The sequence below is a fragment of the Suncus etruscus genome, chromosome 3 (assembly GCF_024139225.1).
Source record: "Suncus etruscus isolate mSunEtr1 chromosome 3, mSunEtr1.pri.cur, whole genome shotgun sequence".
Lineage (NCBI taxonomy): Eukaryota > Metazoa > Chordata > Mammalia > Eulipotyphla > Soricidae > Suncus > Suncus etruscus.
In genome coordinates, this window is record NC_064850.1 from 116390408 (window position 1) to 116407754 (window position 17347).

Sequence of the window (17347 nt, forward strand, 5' to 3'; positions counted from 1 at the left end):
CATCTCCATGACAAAATGGCTTCTTAAAGTAACTGACTATACATCTAATTTGTTTTTATATTACTTGTTATATATTACTATATACGGTAACACAGTCATTAGTCCAAGGTTCTTTTGGAATCTTCATCTTCATTAATCTTCATGACAGCTTTGCAAAATGGGCTATTATCACGCACATTTTACAAATTAAGAAATGAACCTCAAATAATTTATCAAGATAATAGACTAGTTGGCAAAGTAGATTAATCTAAGTCAAAAGGCCAAATGGTTTTCACTATGCCATATAATTTTTCTAAGATAGCTAATAAATACTTGTTGGCTGATCAGATTTTGAAAGCTACTAAACATAAATATCCAAAGTGGGGTTTATACGGGCGGCAGCCAAAAGGTTCTTTATAGAAAACAATTATTTGTCATCTGCACTGGAACATTTTTAATAGAAATTTCTCAGAATCTGCAGTTTATCTTTTTAATGTGCTCTATGGCAGCAATCTTTGAAGATGGATATGATCAAGGAAATGATCAAATAGAGTTAATAACACATTAAACCCAGGAGTGTGAATGACTAATCAAGACAATTACATATTGGTTAAAATACAACAATAATTTTATTAACAGATATAATTAAAAAATTTCCAATGTAAGGTAATATATTATGTAATAAATTATATAATATAATAAATGTATACTTTTTCTTTGTCCCCCAATTCACAATACATACCCGGCAAGGGGCCTGTGTTGAGGTGTATATGGGGTGCCTTTACTGTACCTCCTCTTTCTATACAGCCAGTGTAAAGAACACAGCCTGTGGTAAGAATTGGGAGGCCTTATTTTATCTTTTATTTATTTATTTTTTCTTCAGGGCAAACTAAAGTTGTTTTTTTTTTTTTTTAAGTAAGAATTCATTTAAAGGACAAAATTGATTAACCTAATAAGGTAAACTAATATAACATAATATAGTGACATAACATAACATATAATATAATTAATATAATAATAATACATGTAAGTCAAAGAAAGTTTCTGATTAAAAACACAATTTTTTTTCCATAATGGCTTACATATCTTTCACTGTAGTATTTTGGGTACATATTCACATTAAATCAGGGGAATACCCATCACCTAATATGTCCTCTTCTCAATCAAAAATCAAATATACTGAAAATAGGCAGAGTCCTGTCTAGAGGCTTCCAACCTCAGTTTGAGAGAGGATGTGAAAAAAGTAATTAAAATACCACAACAATACACACACACACACACAAAAAAAATATCGAATTAAATAACCGATAAGCACCACAACAATAAAGACAGGCACCACACAATAATCTCAGTTCTGAAATCAAATCATACTCAAGTACAAAAAGAAAGAGAAAGACAAAACAAAATAAAATAAAATAATATTGGAGACATCAACCGTAATCTCCACACCAAAATAAAGACGTCAAAAAAATAGATCATTTATTCTCCTCTTGCTGCTTTCGTGGTATGTGGAAGACTTCTACTTTATCTTGGATGGTAAAATCAGACCTGTTTCTAGAGATCTTGGTGGCTGTGCAGATCAGGGAATGGAGTTTATGGAGTCTTTCTTTGTGGTTCTAGCAGTTATGCTTCTTCAATGTCCTTTTTTTGTTTTTTATGTATTCTAGGTGTTTCAGAATAGTGCTACCATTCTGTGTTTTTCTTTTGTCTTCTGACTTACTTCGTTTAACATAACATGATCTAGGTCCATCCACGTTGCTGCAAAGTCTGTGATTGTATCATTTCTAACTGCCATGTAATATTCCATTGTATATATGTACCACATCTTAATGATCCATTCATCTGTTGTTGGACATCGAGGTTGGTTCCAAGATTTGGCTATTATACTGAGTGCTGCAATAAATAGTGGGGTGCATATGTATTTTGGAATGAATGTCCTTCCATCTTGGGGATATATGCCTAGGAGAGCAATTGCTGGGTCAAATGGCAGCTCAATTCTAAGTTCTTTGAGCACTCTCCAGACTCTTCTCCATAGATGTTGGACCAAGGGGCATTCCCACCAGCAATGAATGAGAGTTCCTTTCATACCACATCCTCTCCAACAAAGGTTGTTCCCATTATTTTTGATGTGAGCCAACCTCACTGGTGTGAGGTGGTATCTCATTGTTGTCTTGATTTGGATCTCCCTGATGATGAGTGAAGGTGAGCATGTTTTCATGTGTTTGTTGGCCATCCTCTCTTCCTCAGAGAAATGTCTATTCATTTCGTCTCCCCATTTTTTTATGGCTTCGTTTGGTTTTGAAGGGCTCAGGTTTCTGAGCGCTTTGTATGTTCTAGATATCAGCCCTTTATCTGATATATCAAGTGAAAAGATTTTTTCCCATTCTGTTAGCTGTCTTCTTGCATTAAGTAGGGTTGCCATGCAGAAGCTTTTTAGTTTGATATAGTCCCATTTGTTTATAGTTGATGCTAACGTTTTTGCCATTGGTGCTCCATTCTCAAAGACCCTTTTAATATAAAGGTCTTCGAGTGTTCTGCCTATTTTATTCTCGATAAACTTTATAGATTCAGGTCTGATTTCCAGATCTTTGATCCATTTTGAGTTGACTTTTGTATAAGGAGTGAGATATGGGTCGATTTTCACTTTCGTGCATATGAGTTTCCAGTTGTACCAACACCATTTGTTGAATAGGCTTTCTTTGTTCCATTTCATATTCTTGCCTCTTTTATCAAATATTAGTTGGCTATATATCTGGGGGTTTATGTCTGGGAATTCTGTTCTAATCCACTGGTCTGAGGTCCTGTCTCTGTTCCAGTACCATGCTGTTTTTATTACTATGGCTTTATAGTATAGTTTCAAGTTAGGTAAGGAGATACCTCCCAACTTCTCATTTTTCAGAATGTGTTTAGCTATCCTGGGTCTTCTATGGTTCCAAATGAATTTTATAATTGATTGTTCTATTTCTTTAAAGAATTGTGTCTGGATTTGGATAGGGATTGCATTAAATCTATATAGCAATTTGGGTAAAATAGTCATTTTGACTATGTTAATTCTACCTATCCATGAGGATGGGATGTTCTTCCATTTCTTTAGATCATCTTCAATTTCTTTCTGAAGTGTTTTGAAGTTTCCCTGGTATAGATCTTTCACTTCTCTTGTAAGGTTGATTCCTAGGTATTTGATATTTTTTGATACTATCTTAAATGGAATTGTATTTTTAATCTCTCTCTCCTCAACTTCATTGTTTGTATATAAAAACGCTACTGTCTTTTGTGTATTGACTTTGTATCCAGCCACTTTACTGTATTGGTTGATTGTTTCTAGGAGTTTTTCTGTGGATTCTTTAGGGTTTTTGATGTATATCATCATATCATCAGCAAATAGAGCTAGCTTGTGTTCCTCTTTCCCTACTTGAATTCCTTTGATTCCCTTCTCTTGTCGGATTGCTATTGCTAGGACTTCTAAGGTTATATTGAATAAGAGTGGAGAGAGTGGACAGCCTTGCCTAGTTCCTGACCTTAGTGGGAATGCTTCTAGCTTCTCGCCATTAAGTATAATGTTGGCTGTAGGCTTTTCATAAATAGCTGTAACTATCTTAAGGAAGGTGCCTTCTAACCCTATTTTGCTGAGTGTCTTTAACATGAACGGATGTTGGATTTTGTCAAACGCCTTCTCTGCATCGATTGATATGATCATGTGGTTTTTGTCCTTCATGTTGTTGATGTGGTGTATAATGTTTATTGATTTGCGTATGTTGAACCAACCTTGCATTCCTGGTATGAATCCCACTTGATCGTGATGTATGATCTTTTTGATGAGGTGTTGGATTCGGTTTGCTAAGATTTTGTTAAGTATCTTTGCATCAATGTTCATTAGTGAGATTGGTCTGTAGTTTTCTTTTTTGGTGGTGTCTTTGCCTTCTTTAGGAATGAGTGTGATATTAGCCTCATAAAAGGAGTTGGGGAGGATTCCTGTTTTTTCTATGGTTTTGAAAAGCCTATGGAACAGTGGTAATAAGTCTTCTTGAAATGTTTGATAGAATTCACCTGTAAATCCATCTGGGCCTGGGCATTTGTTCTTAGGGAGTCTTTTAATTACGTCTTCAATTTCCTCTGAAGTGATTGGACTGTTTAGAGTTTCTAGGTCTTCCTTTTCCAGTCTTGGAAGAGGGTGTTTGTCCAAGAATCTGTCGATTTCTGGTGGGTTCTCTAGCCTAGTTGAATATAGTTGTTCATAATATGATCTCATGATATGTTGTATTTCTTGGGGTTCTGTTGTAATCTCTCCCCTTTCATTCGTGATCCTAGTGATTTGGGTGTTTTCCCTCTTTTTTTTGGTAAGTTTTGCCAATGGTTTGTCTATCTTATTTATTTTTTCGAAAAACCAACTCCTGGTCTCATTGATTTTTTGTATTGTTTTCTTAGTCTCTATGTTGTTTATTTCTGCTCTGGTTTTTATGATTTCTTGCCTTCTGGTTGTGGTTGGATTTCTCTGTTGCTGTTGTTCCAATTCTTTGAGGTGATCTTTTAAACTGTTGGTTTTGTTATTTTCCTGTTTCTTAACATAGGCCTGTAATGCTATGAGTTTCCCCCTAAGTACTGCTTTTGCTGTATCCCATAAATTCTGACATGTTGTCTCTTCATTGTCATTCGTCTCAAGGAATCTTTTTATTTCCTCCTTGAGTTGTTCTTTGATCCAGCTGTTGTTAAGCAGTATGTTGTTCAATCTCCAGGTATTAGTTTTCCTCCATTGCTTCTTCTTGACATCAATTATAAGCTCTGTTGCATAGTGATCTGAAAGGGTACTTCTAATGATCCTTACCTTTGTGGTCTTATATAGGTTGGCTTTGTATCCTAAGACATGATCTATTCTGGAGAAGGTTCCATGTGGGTTTGAGAAGACTGTGTATTCTACTTTCTGGGGATGGAGGGCTCTATATAAGTCTATTAGCCCTAATTCTTCTAATTTTTCATTTAGAGCTCTTATTTCTTTACTATTTTTCTGTTTGGAGGATCTGTCCAGTGGTGATAGTGGAGTATTGAGGTCCCCTACTATTATCACAATTCCCTTCATGTGTTTCTCCAGGTTTGTCAGTAGTTGCCTCACATATTTTGGTGATTTTACATTAGGTGCATAGATATTGACCAGGGTTAGCACTTCTTGATCTAATGTTCCCCTGATCAGTAAGTAGTGCCCCTCTTTGTCTCTGATCACTTTCTTGAGGTTGAATACAATTTGGTCTGATATAAGAATGGCTGTCCCTGCTTTTTTTTGTTTTCCATTGGCCTGAATAATTACTTTCCATCCTTTAATTCTAAGCCTGTGCTTATCCTGTAACTGTAGGTGTGTTTCTTGCAGACAGCAGAAGTCCGGTTTATTTTTCCTAACCCAGTTCTCTACTATGTGTCTTTTAATTGGAGAGTTTAGTCCATTAACATTTAGGGAAATTATTGATAGAGAGGACTGTTGTGCAGTTGTATTGTGTGGCGTGGTTGTTGTTACAATCGGGGGTTTGGATTGTGTAATTCGTCTCTGAGTAAGTCGCTTAGGATTGGCTTAGTTTGCACAAATAGTTCAAGTTCGTTCATATTTGTGAATGTTTTTAGTCTGCCCTCCCATATGAATGATAGTTTTGCTGGGTATTGGACCCTGGGTTGGAAATTTCTTTCACTCAGTCGTTTAAATACGTCATTCCACTGTCTTCTTGCTTGAATTATTTCAAATGGGAGATCTGGTTTGATTCTTATGTCCTTTCCTTTGTACTTGAGGTTTTTTTTCTCCCTTATTGCTTTCAGGAGTTCCTCTTTCTCTTTGTTTTTCGCCATTTGGATTATTATGTGTCTTGGTGTGGGTTTATTAGGGTCTATTTTATTAGGGACTCTCTTGACTTCTTGGATTTGTCCTAAATTGTCTTTCCAGAGGGTGGGAAAGTTCTCTGTTATTATCTCCCTGACTACTTGTTCTTCCCCCTTCCCTATTTCTTCCCCTTCTGGTATACCCACAATTCTTAGATTTTTTCTTTTGTCCTTATTCATTAGATATTGGATTTTTCCTTCCAGTGCTTTGCCTTTTTTTTCTTTGTTGGTTTCTTGATCATTTTTATATTGCAGTTTTCCTTCGAGTTCATCGATGTGCTTCTCCAACTCTGTGGTTCTACTCGTAAGGCTTGTTATTTTGTCTTTTAAATCCTTCACTTCTTTTTGTATGGAATCTCTCATGTTCTTTAACATTTCTTCTTTAATTTGGCTTAGTCGTTCGTCCATGAATTTCTTATACTCGGTTGCTAGGGTTTCTTTCATTCTGTTTAGTAATTCTTGCATTTCCTTCCTCATGGCCGCTTTTAGGTCTTCTTCCCATGAATCTGTGCGCTTTGGTGGACTTGGAAACTTGATAGGGCTTGTCATGTTGTCTCCAGTTATAAGGGATCTCCTTGATTTACGCATAATACTTTGTATTTAATGGTATGTTTTGGAGTACTATGGCTTCTAATTTCGGTCTGCTTTGGTCTCCTTCCTGAAGGTTTTTCTAGAGGAGCCTGTTGGGTGAGTTTGTTGAACCTAGCCCTTTCTCCTCCCCTTTGATCCCTAGAGTTCAACCTTCCTGCAGTGGGTTTTGTCCCCTTTCTGCTCCTTATTTCTGTCAGCGGTGCAATTCCACTCCTGGCCACAATGGTTACTGGCGCTGTTGAGCCTAGCACTCAATCCACCCTCCTTTCTCTGGGATTCAATGGAGCTCCGCCCCCTCCAATCCTCCCTTGAAGGAGTTCCCTCAGTTCGATTCTGCAGGCTCTATCTACGCCCTTGGGAAGTCCCTGGTCGCTCCAGGGTCCAGGGGGGTGGACTGTTCTAGGTCACCTGCGAGTCTAGATGGTTGGCCCTATCTCCCCGTCTATTCGGGTCGCTCAACTTGTCTTTCTAGGCGCCACCCTGGGGGGAGGGTCCGGCACCAAGCCGAGCAAAAAGTCAGAAACTCACTCACGCCTCCCCAGCCGGCCCTCAGGAGTCTCTGAGGGGAATGGCAGGCCCAAACGCCAAGCAAAAGGAGAGAAACTCACTCACGCCTCCCCAGCCGGCACTCAGGAGTCTCTGAGGGGAGTGGCAGGCCCAAACGCCAAGCAAAAGTCAGAAACTCACTCACGCCTCCCCAGCCGGCACTCAGGAGTCTCTGAGGGGAGTGGCAGGCCCAAACGCCAAGCAAAAGGAGAGAAACTCACTCACGCCTCCCCAGCCGGCCCTCAGGAGTCTCTGAGGGGAGTGGCAGGCCCAAACGCCAAGCAAAAGGAGAGAACCTCACTCACGCCTCCCCAGCCGGCACTCAGGAGTCTCTGAGGGGAATGGCAGGCCCAAACGCCAAGCAAAAGGAGAGAACCTCACTCACGCCTCCCCAGCCGGCACTCAGGAGTTTCTGAGGGGAATGGCAGGCCCAAACGCCAAGCAAAAGGAGAGAAACCCACTCACGCCTCCCCAGCCGGCACTCAGGAGTCTCTGAGGGGAGTGGCAGGCCCAAACGCCAAGCAAAAGTCAATAAATGTATACTTTTATTCAATATTAATATTGGGTAAAAGCAAGGTGGAAATACCAATACCTTTATTTTTTTCCTTGAAGTTTTGAAATCGAACCTGGATAGATATTCATCCTATAACATACCAGGAATTCACCAAATATCTGTTGTAGTAAATGCAACAAGTGGATCATTTGATGGCATCTGCTTGAAAGGGGCAAAAACTAGAAGTAGCAAATTTATTTTTCAGAGTGTTTATCCTGCTTCTGTTCTACAAAGGTTCCTGGGAGAAAAATCCTGGGCAGTTTTACTTGGACCCAATTCACACCTGACTGTATTTTGAGCTTCTTCCTGGTTCATCCTGCTTGGATACTAAATAAAAACACCCAGTTGAAAATCTGTTACCTAGGGCTTTCTGATTCCTGCGGAAGACTGCTGAGCGAGACCCCAGCGAACTTTATTAACTTAATTCCACCATTGTTCATCGACCAAATAGGCTGCCCCAGCCCAAAGGTGATCTCATCTCCTGCTCTGCAGCCATGCACATCTCCCAGCCCATGAATCCTACCAGGACACGTAGTAAAAGTTGTGCTATCACTGGGGGAAACAACGCTAGACAACAGCATGCATAGAGAATGAAGGTGATAGCTCTGATGTCCCAGAGAATACCAACCACATAGTTAACCTCTCAGAAAAAAAGTTTAGAGTACTAATATGGTGGAAGTTCATAGAACTCAAAGAAAGAATAGATCAAGTTGAAGAGAATACAACCAGAAAACTCCAAACTGAAATAATAGGACTGAAAAACCCAGTAGATGAAATTAAAAACTCAATGCAAAGGGAGATAGCATGGAGATAAGGCATTTGCCTTTCATGCAGAAGGTTGGTGGTTCGAATCCCAGCATCCCATATGATCCCCTGTGCCTGCCAGGAGCGATTTCTGAGCGTGGAGCCAGGAGTAACCCCTGAGCGCTGCCGGGTGTGACCCAAAAGCCCCCCAAAAACAAACAAACAAACAACTCAATGCAAAGCCTCTCAAACAGAGTAACAGCCACTGAGGACAGAACCAGCGAGCTGGAAGATGAGATGCAGAACAATTGAATACAGCAGAAGAAATTGGGAAAGAACCTTAAAGCAAATGATCAAACACTGGGAAAATACCCAAAGAATGTGAACAGATGAAGATAGAAGTCTTTGACAAATTCAACAGAAACAACATAAGAATCATTGGCGTCCCAGAGACCCAGGAAGAAAATCTGTTATCTAGGTGTTATGCTTGCTTGACTAGAGCATTTTTTATAATGCAACTCAAGTTGAAAATAAAAATGACTTGCTACATGATTATTCTCATCAATTTAACTGTAGATTCTGGGCTAATAAAGAAAACTTATTTTATGATGGTTTACAGATTTATTGCTCATAGGCCTGGTTGACAGCATGCCTGGTTTTATTGCCATTTACAGTATCATTACAATCATGGTATTTATGATCAGGGACCTTTCTAATTTCTTCTGCTCTTCCTTTAACAAAAATGAATGCCTGTATCATATGATTTGTTGATGTTGACATTTTAAAGCCTGTTGATAAGATGCTGGGTTTAACTGCCTTTTTAAGCCTTAAATTCTATTTTCATAGAGTCTTTGAGAAAGTAATGAAATGTGTTGTTTCATGTTAAAGCTTTTCTTTTACCTAGTATCTAAAATAAAGAGACAAAAATCTAGTTGAAATTTTGTCCTTAATCAAAAGTCATCATCAAAAGGAGTATAAAAAGATTTGTATAGATAACTTCATTTACCCTAAAGAGGAAAATAAACTATCTACCCTAAATAAAATAGACAACTTTATTAAATATGAAGTTTTATATAAAAATTGTTATACATGGATAAAAATTTTGCAATAAGTCAAATGCCGAAATTATCATTGTTTTGTAATTATACCCTTGGGAATACAGGGGAACCAAGTTTTCAAAAGTGAAAGTCCTATTAGCCTGATCCCAAATCATCCAGAACATCAATTCAAGTCTGATGACATTCAAAGCACAGTGTCAAGTATGGGCTAGATCCTGATGATCAGCGGGACTGGGATTTTTTCCTTGTTCCCCAAATGCTTCAGGTAGAATCTATTTTATTTTTGCCAATCTGTTAGTCCTAAGCCATACGCGACAACCATCAGTAAGAAGAAATGTCTATGTTTGATGTCTTTGAAAGGTAGGCATTCCTCAGGCACATGAATGCATTCACGCATGGAACAATAGTTAAGTGAACGTCTGCATTTTCTTTCAAATTTGGGCTTGTTTGAAAGAATACAAGACACAGCAAAGAGCAGCCACTGACAAGCAAAGTTCAGCAAACAGTTTATGATTTTGCTATCATGCTTGCTCCTTCTCCTTCTGAAAATGTTTTTGTGAGCTACAGAACCAAATGTATAAGCGATATCAGTTCTGGAGTGTAATTCAAATTAAGATGCACTAAAACTTATAAACATACAAGTCACCAGAATCCATTTTCCTCTTTTTTTTTTTTTTTTTTTTTGTTGTTGTTTTTGGGCCACACCCGGCAGTGCTCAGGGGTTACTCCTGGCTGTCTGCTCAGAAATAGCTCCTGGCAGGCATGGGGGACCATATGGGACACCGGGATTCAAACCAACCACCTTTGGTCCTGGATCGGCTGCTTGCAAGGCAAACGCCGCTGTGCTATCTCTCCAGGCCCCCATTTTCCTCATTAAAGAGAACATTCACACCTGAGAATTCAGATTTGTACTATCAGCAACAATGTCTTTTTTTTTTTTTTTTTAAGTTTTGTATCTGGGTTTTTATAAGCCACTACAAACCCTGACCCCTGACCCCCTGACCAAGTATTATAAGTTAAAACCAATATCCTGGGTTGTATTTTGAATTTTTTTAAATATAATTTTTATTTTGATCATAATGGCTTACATATTGTTGACAATAATATTTTAGGTACATATTTACATAAAATCAGGGGGATTCCCATCACCAAATTGTCCTCCCTATTCCTCCGCTTTTGTTTTCCCTCCCGTTTCTTCTTCCCTCACCCCCAGGGTGGCTAGAGTATATGGTCCCCTCTGTATCTAACCTACTACTTAGTAGTCTTGGGCCTGTTTGGTCTTGATGTCTCCCTTATTTCCCCCTCTAACTGGAGGCAGTACTAGCTATTTCAAGTTGCGTGGTTTTGCCTGAAAAAGAGAAAAGTAATAAACTGGGGTAAGAGTCTAATACCCCGAAAATGGGCGGAATCCTTCTAGAGGCTCTCATCATCGATTTGGGAGATGAAGGAGAAAGAGAAGGTGAAACACTCTACCAGTACCAAAAGAAGTGTCAAATATCCAGTGAGGACTCCAGCTATATCTATAAGCACCACAAAAAAACTAACAAAAAACAAACAAAAAAAAACAAACAAACAAAAAACACGCCATGGACTTGAAATAAGAAATAAGAAACATGGCATAGCACATACTGCCTTAAAGTTTTTTGATACTCTGATGAAAATACAGTGATTAACAGTTGTATATACCTGAGAGGTGTTGATAAATGTCTCAAACACTTCTGGTCTTCTTTGAGTCTGAGCAGCAGTCTAGTCATTGATTTCCAATTTTCACAGTTTTTAATATTTGATCTTTGTGGCTCCAGTTACGCCACACAACCAATCATAAGCAAGTACTATTGTCTACAAAACAAAACAAAACTAGAGCTTTAGGCAAAGGGAGAAATTTTGTTGTTGTTCTGACCAGCCCCAACTGTGTTCAGGGATCACTCTTGGCTGTGCTAAGGGCACCACATGTAATGCAGAAGATGGAACTGGGGTTGTCTAGGTACAAGTCAAGAGCCTAATCTGCTGCACTGTCTCTCCAGGGTCTTTTCCTGATCTAGTTAAGGATGTCATGCAGGTCTTTCACATTTATTGAAGACAGGAACTACCTGAGGCTTCAGGAGGGAAACAATGGGAAGCATTTGCAGGGAAAGCATAGCAGCTCCCATGAAAACATCTCCCAGTCGAAGAACAAGTATAGAAAACTTCATGAGGCTTGGCAGGAATTTAATGGCTATGCTGCATTTTGCAAATGCTAAGATAAAAGGTGTAAACAGAAAGTCAAAATGACTATTTGTTAGAGATTCCTAATTTTTGTCTTCAATACAGTAACACATGTTTGCATCCCCATGCCACGGAGCTGGGGACCATCCTAAATATTTAATTGCTCTTTGAAGCATCAAACTTTCTTGGGTTACCTTCACAGAGATGTAGTATCAGAAGAAGTTTCAAAAGATTCCGACTGTATGAAGAGTTTGATGAACTGGAGAATGGTCCAGAGGAGTTCAGACGCCTGATCTGCAGAGAAGCAGTGAGAAAATGCCTTACCTCTGCACCATTGCTCCAGCTCCTCAAGGTGTGTTTGTTATCTTTTTTGTTGTGTTTTGTTTTGTTCTGTTTCAGCTGCTCTTGGAATCAGTTGTTAGGGCAGATACAGAAAACAAATTCTAAGGGATCCAAACCAAATAACCATAGGCTGGATTATTCCATTTCTTGAAACTCTAGGAAAGAATAAAAGTCTCAGAGATAAATAGGATATCCGTGGCTACTCCTACTGGTTCCAGGTGGAGAACAGAAGACAGCCAAAGGTCATCAGGAAACTTTGAGAGTGACAGAAATACTTTGTCAAAATTCACCACATTGTATATAGAACACTGACCTAAATCTCATTATAGGTGAGTCATACTGCATGAAAACACACACAAATCATATTAAAACTCTTCTTGGGAGTCAGAGCGATAGCACACTGCCTTGCATGTGGCTGACCCAAGTTTGGTCCCCGGCATCCCATATGGTCTCCCAAACTCACTAGGAGTGATTCCTGAGTTCAGAACCAAGATGTAATCCCTGAGTCCACCGTGTGTGGCCCCTCCAAAAAAAAAAAAAAAACCTCTTCTTGACTTTTGACTTATTATAGTTTTTTGATTGAAAATTCTAAAACTTAAAGCAAGTACTACCAGATCTATTACTTACCTTCTTATTCCATATTATAAATTATATCAAAGGCAATGAAAACAATGTACAAAATGATTGGAAGGTGCTGAGACTAATACCACAATTAGTGATTGTGTATCTAATGCTTTTTGTTTGTTGAGGCACCACACCTGGCTGCGCTCAGGGTTTACATGTGGTTCTGTGCCAGTTCAGTGGTAGTGCTGGACTGTGCAAATGTGAAGGTGAAAATATAATTGATTTCTTTTTTCTTTTATTATTAAATTATCTTTATGTAAACACTGGTAATTGATTTCTTATTAAGGATTACAAATTTTGTCTTTAATACAGTGTAACATTTTTCTAACTTACTTTCTTTTTTCAGGGGTTTCACCTGGTGTTTCTCAGGGGTTACTCCTGACTCTGCACTCAGGAATCACTCCTGGGGAGGTCAAGGGACCATAATGGATGCTGGGGATTAAATCCTGGTCAGCCACATACAAGACAAGCAGCCTTCCTGCTATACTATTATTCTGGTCTCAACCTGGAGTCTTTCACATGCAGGACAAGCATGCTCCTTAATTCCCCTACTATCTCTCTACATACAGAAAGAAACATAGAATAAGAGGTGAACATTAACTCAAAGATGCTTAAAAGGCTTGGGAGACAGAGAGACTTTATCTATGACTCTAAAGTCATTTCTCATTGCTATTAAAGTGTTTTTGCTATTAAAGACACTGATATCATCTACGGCTATACCACCCTGAATGTGCCCGATCTAGTCTGATCTCAGAAGCTAAGCAGGGTCAGGCCTGGTTAGTACTTAAATGGGAGACCATCTGGGAATACCGGGTGCTGTAAGCTTAAAAAAAAAAGAAAAGAAGAAAAAGAAAAAGACACTGATATTGTTTTTTGGAAACAATATGAACAAACTAAGAGTGATGCCTTAGTTGTCAATAAATGTTACCAATCCCAAAATCTGTAGAATGACCAATACTTTTATCAGAAAGCCAGTGTATATGGTGTATTTACATGATTCATCTCACTATTGATGTAAATTGCTAGAGTAGCAAGTGATAAGAATATTAGGGACTAGGGCCGGAGAGATAGCATGGAGGTAAGGTGTTTGCCTTGCATGCAGAAGGACAGTGATTCAAATTCTGGCATCCCATATGGTCCCCAGAGCCTGCCAGGAGCAATTTCTGAGTATAGAGCCAGAAGTAACCCCTGAGCACTTCTGGGTTTGACCCAAAAAAGAAAAAAAAATAATATTAGGGACTAGCTAGAAAGAAATACTGCAATAGACATCATTTATTGACTCTCATACTCTAAAATTAAGCATATTTGGTTTCTTTTGATGTGTTATTGCTCATAGCTTATAAGTTTCACCTTTCCCTTTTGTCATATTTAGGCAAGATAATAAAAAAGACCATGTTCTCTCTTTTGGCAACAGTCATAGCTTCAAAAACATCCCAAGTCCTGCAATTGCAAGGAACCCAGGTGGAAGCCCTGTCCCTGATTTCCCACCTATCAACTTGAAGACTCTTTCCTTTCCTTTGCTCTCCCAAAAAAAAATTTTTTTTTTTTGGATCAAAGTGGAAGGCTCACCACAAGGGCTCAATGGAGCCTGCTCAGATAAAATCTTTCACATCTCCTGGTGGAACAGCAGCATCAGGGTAATATTTGCCTCCAGTCATCCCTGCAAGTCTGAACCACTCCCTAGAAAACATTCCAATTGCTCCTCACTTCTCAGTTGAGGAAATAGAGGCATGACCCAGACTCCAGGCCCCACACTGAATAGCCAACCTATGTCTGCCATGACAGTTGGATGATTCCAACCATCTGATAAAGCTAGGATGGAAGGCGAGTGGCTCTGCTGACCAACATGAAAGCCACCACCTTTTTTTTTTGAGAACATTGATAAACAGATATTGAGGCAAGGATAGAGAAGACCTTCACTGTGCTGAGAGGCTGAGCCTGAAAAACACTTAGATGTAGAGAATATCTCATTAAGCAGAGTAGATAGAGGAGCATAAATAAGCCCATCTGAGATGCTTTGGATGCCATCCTCCTGAGGCCTCCAGAACCTTCCCCAAAGTTCAGCAGCTGAGGCAGGAGGCACAGCGTGATGTAGTCGTCTTGCCTCCCTAAGAAAAGGAAGGAAGGAGGAAAGAAAGAACGGAAGGGAGAAAGAAAGGAAGGAAGGAAACAAGGAAGAAAGAAAGGAAGGAAGGAAAGAAGGAAGAAAATAAGGAATGAAGGAAGGAAAGAAGGAAGGAAGAAGAGAAGAAAGGAAGGAGGGAAGGAAGGATGAATGGAAGGAAGGAATAAGGGAGGGAGAGAAGGAAGAAGGAAGGAGGAAGAAAGAAAAGGAAGGAGGGAAGGAAAGATAAAAGAAAGGGGTGCCCGGAGAGATAGCACAGCGGTGTTTGCCTTGCAAGCAGCTGATCCAGGACCAAAGGTGGTTGGTTCGAATCCCGGTGTCCCATATGGTCCCCCATGCCTGCCAGGAGCTATTTCTGAGCAGACAGCCAGGAGTCACCCCTGAGCACCGCCGGATGTGGCCCAAAAAACAAAAAAAAAAAAAAAGAAAAAAAAGAAAGGAAGAAAGGAAGGAAAAATAAAAGGAAGAAAGAAGGGAAGGAAGGAGAGAAGGAAGAAGGAAGGGAAGAAAGAACAGAAGAAAAGAAGGAAGAAGGAAGGAGGAATGGAATGAAGGAGGGAAGGATAAAAGGAAGGAGAAAAAGAAAAAAGAAAGGAAGGATGAAAAAGAAAGAATGGAAGGAAAGAAGGAAGAAGGGAAGAAAAGAAGAAAGAAAGAGGCAGAGGCCAGGATGGCCGAGCCACTCCGGACGTGGCCCAGCGAGCAAGAGAGTGGCGGGCAGGCAGGAAAGGTCCCAATTGGGCCGGCACAGCGTGCTCCTCCGACGGAGATACTACTTCAGAAGCACTAGGCTCTATCAGGCTAGTACCACAGTTACTATTTGCAATAAATTAATTTTGATTTAATTATGGAAAAACCATTTTGGTTGTTCATGAGTGATGCCAACCCTACGGTTAGCAGTGATTCGATGCTTCTTTAAAATATCATAACCAAGAACTCTGCTGGAACTCAGATGTCAGCACCCCTATCTGCCTGTCTTCTGTGCTGTGCTGCATTTTCGGCCTGATTTCATCCTGTATGTAGCCCATCTGCGGACCGCTCGCCTTCCCTGGAGCCTTCCCAGGAGATGAGTTTACAAGCCTAGAAAGGATGGAGCTAGAGGAGCACGGCTACTCCGCTTCACTTCCTGGCCGTGCACATCATTTAGCCAATGAATACAACCACAACACATAGAAAAACCCACAATACAAGTGTGACAATGGGAAAACAACACAGGCCAGCGCCATAGAGAATGAAGACGGCAACACTGATGACTTGAACATGACCAACCAACTAGTCAGTCTCTCAGATAAGAAGTTTAGAGTTGCAATATGGAACATGTTCAAAGAACTCAAAGAAAGTATAGAAGAGAACACTAATAAGAATCAGGAGAATATGAAGATAGAAATCAGAAAACTCCAAACTGAAATTTCAGGTCAAATGACAGGTCTGAAAAACTCAGTAGATGAATTGAAAAAAAACATGGTTGAACTTTCCCAGGGGTTAACAGCAGCTGAGGATAGAATTAGTACAGTGGAAGATGAGATGAATAAGAATTCCATACAGCAGAAGAAATTGGAAAAAAGCCTTAAAGCAAATGATCAAACAATGGAAAAATTACTCAAAGAAGGAGAACAGATGAAAATAGAAGTCTATGATAAGCTCAACAGAAACAACTTAAGAATCATTGAGTCCCAGAGACCCAGGAAGAAAATCTCCAGGAAGAATCAATGGTCAAGAACATCATTAAAGAGAAACTACCAGAGCTAATAAATATATGCGATCAAATCCTGCATACCTGAAGAGTACCAACTAAAAGAGACCCCAGAAAAACACCCCAAGAGACATCCTAGTCACAATGACGAATCCCACAGATAGAGACAGAATTCTGAAAGCAGCAAGATCGAAAAGAGAAATTTCATTCAAGGGAACATCCTTGAGATTTACCGCAGACCTGTCACCGGAAACACTCAAGGCTAGAAGGCAGTGGTGGGACACAGTGACAAAACTCAATGAAATAAATGCTTCACCTAGAATACTGCACCCAGCAAAACTCACTTTCAGGTTTGAAGGAACAATACATGGTTTCACAGACAAACAACAGCTCAGAAACTTTACAGACTCAAAACCATTCTTAAAAGAAAAACTGAATAGCCTATTTTAAGAGAAGACTGACCAACAGACACACCAAACTTCGATATAAAGATGGCACTAAATCCCAGGACAATTCTTTTTCTCAATGTCAATGGACTAAATGCACCAGATAAGAGACACAGAGTGGCTAAATGGATCAAAAAACTCAATCCAACCTTCTGCTGCCTACAAGAAACACACCTAAATAATCAGAACAAACATAGACTCAAAATAAAAGGTTGGAGGAAAATCATCCAAGCAAACAACACCCACAAAAAAGTGGAAGTGGCCATACTAATATCAGATGATGCAAACTTTATACTTAGGAAAGTTGTAAGGGACAAAGATGGACATTTTGTATTAATCAAGGGATATGTATAGCAGGAAGAAATCACTCTCCTAAACATATATGCACCGAATGAGGGGCCAGCAAAATATTTAATACAATTGTTGACAAATCTGAAATATAATATCAATAACAACACAATAATTGTGGGAGACCTCAACACGCATTGTCAACACTTGATGGGTCAACCAGGCTGAAACCCAACAAGAATATACTAGGCCTGAAAAGAGAAATGGAAGAAAGAGGCCTAGTAGATATATACAGGA

At 39.4% G+C, this 17347-nt stretch overlaps 1 non-coding gene and 1 pseudogene across 1 annotated transcript; one reads left to right on the plus strand and one right to left on the minus strand.

Annotated features, from left to right (window-relative positions):
- Positions 1-694: 694 nt before the first annotated feature.
- LOC126005141 (small nucleolar RNA SNORA51) lies at positions 695-827 on the minus strand. Its single transcript, XR_007494315.1, has one exon. It is a non-coding gene; the product is annotated as a small nucleolar RNA SNORA51 (small nucleolar RNA).
- Positions 828-13204: 12377 nt separating this feature from the next.
- On the plus strand, positions 13205-13323 carry LOC126005393 (uncharacterized; annotated as a pseudogene).
- Positions 13324-17347: the final 4024 nt, after the last annotated feature.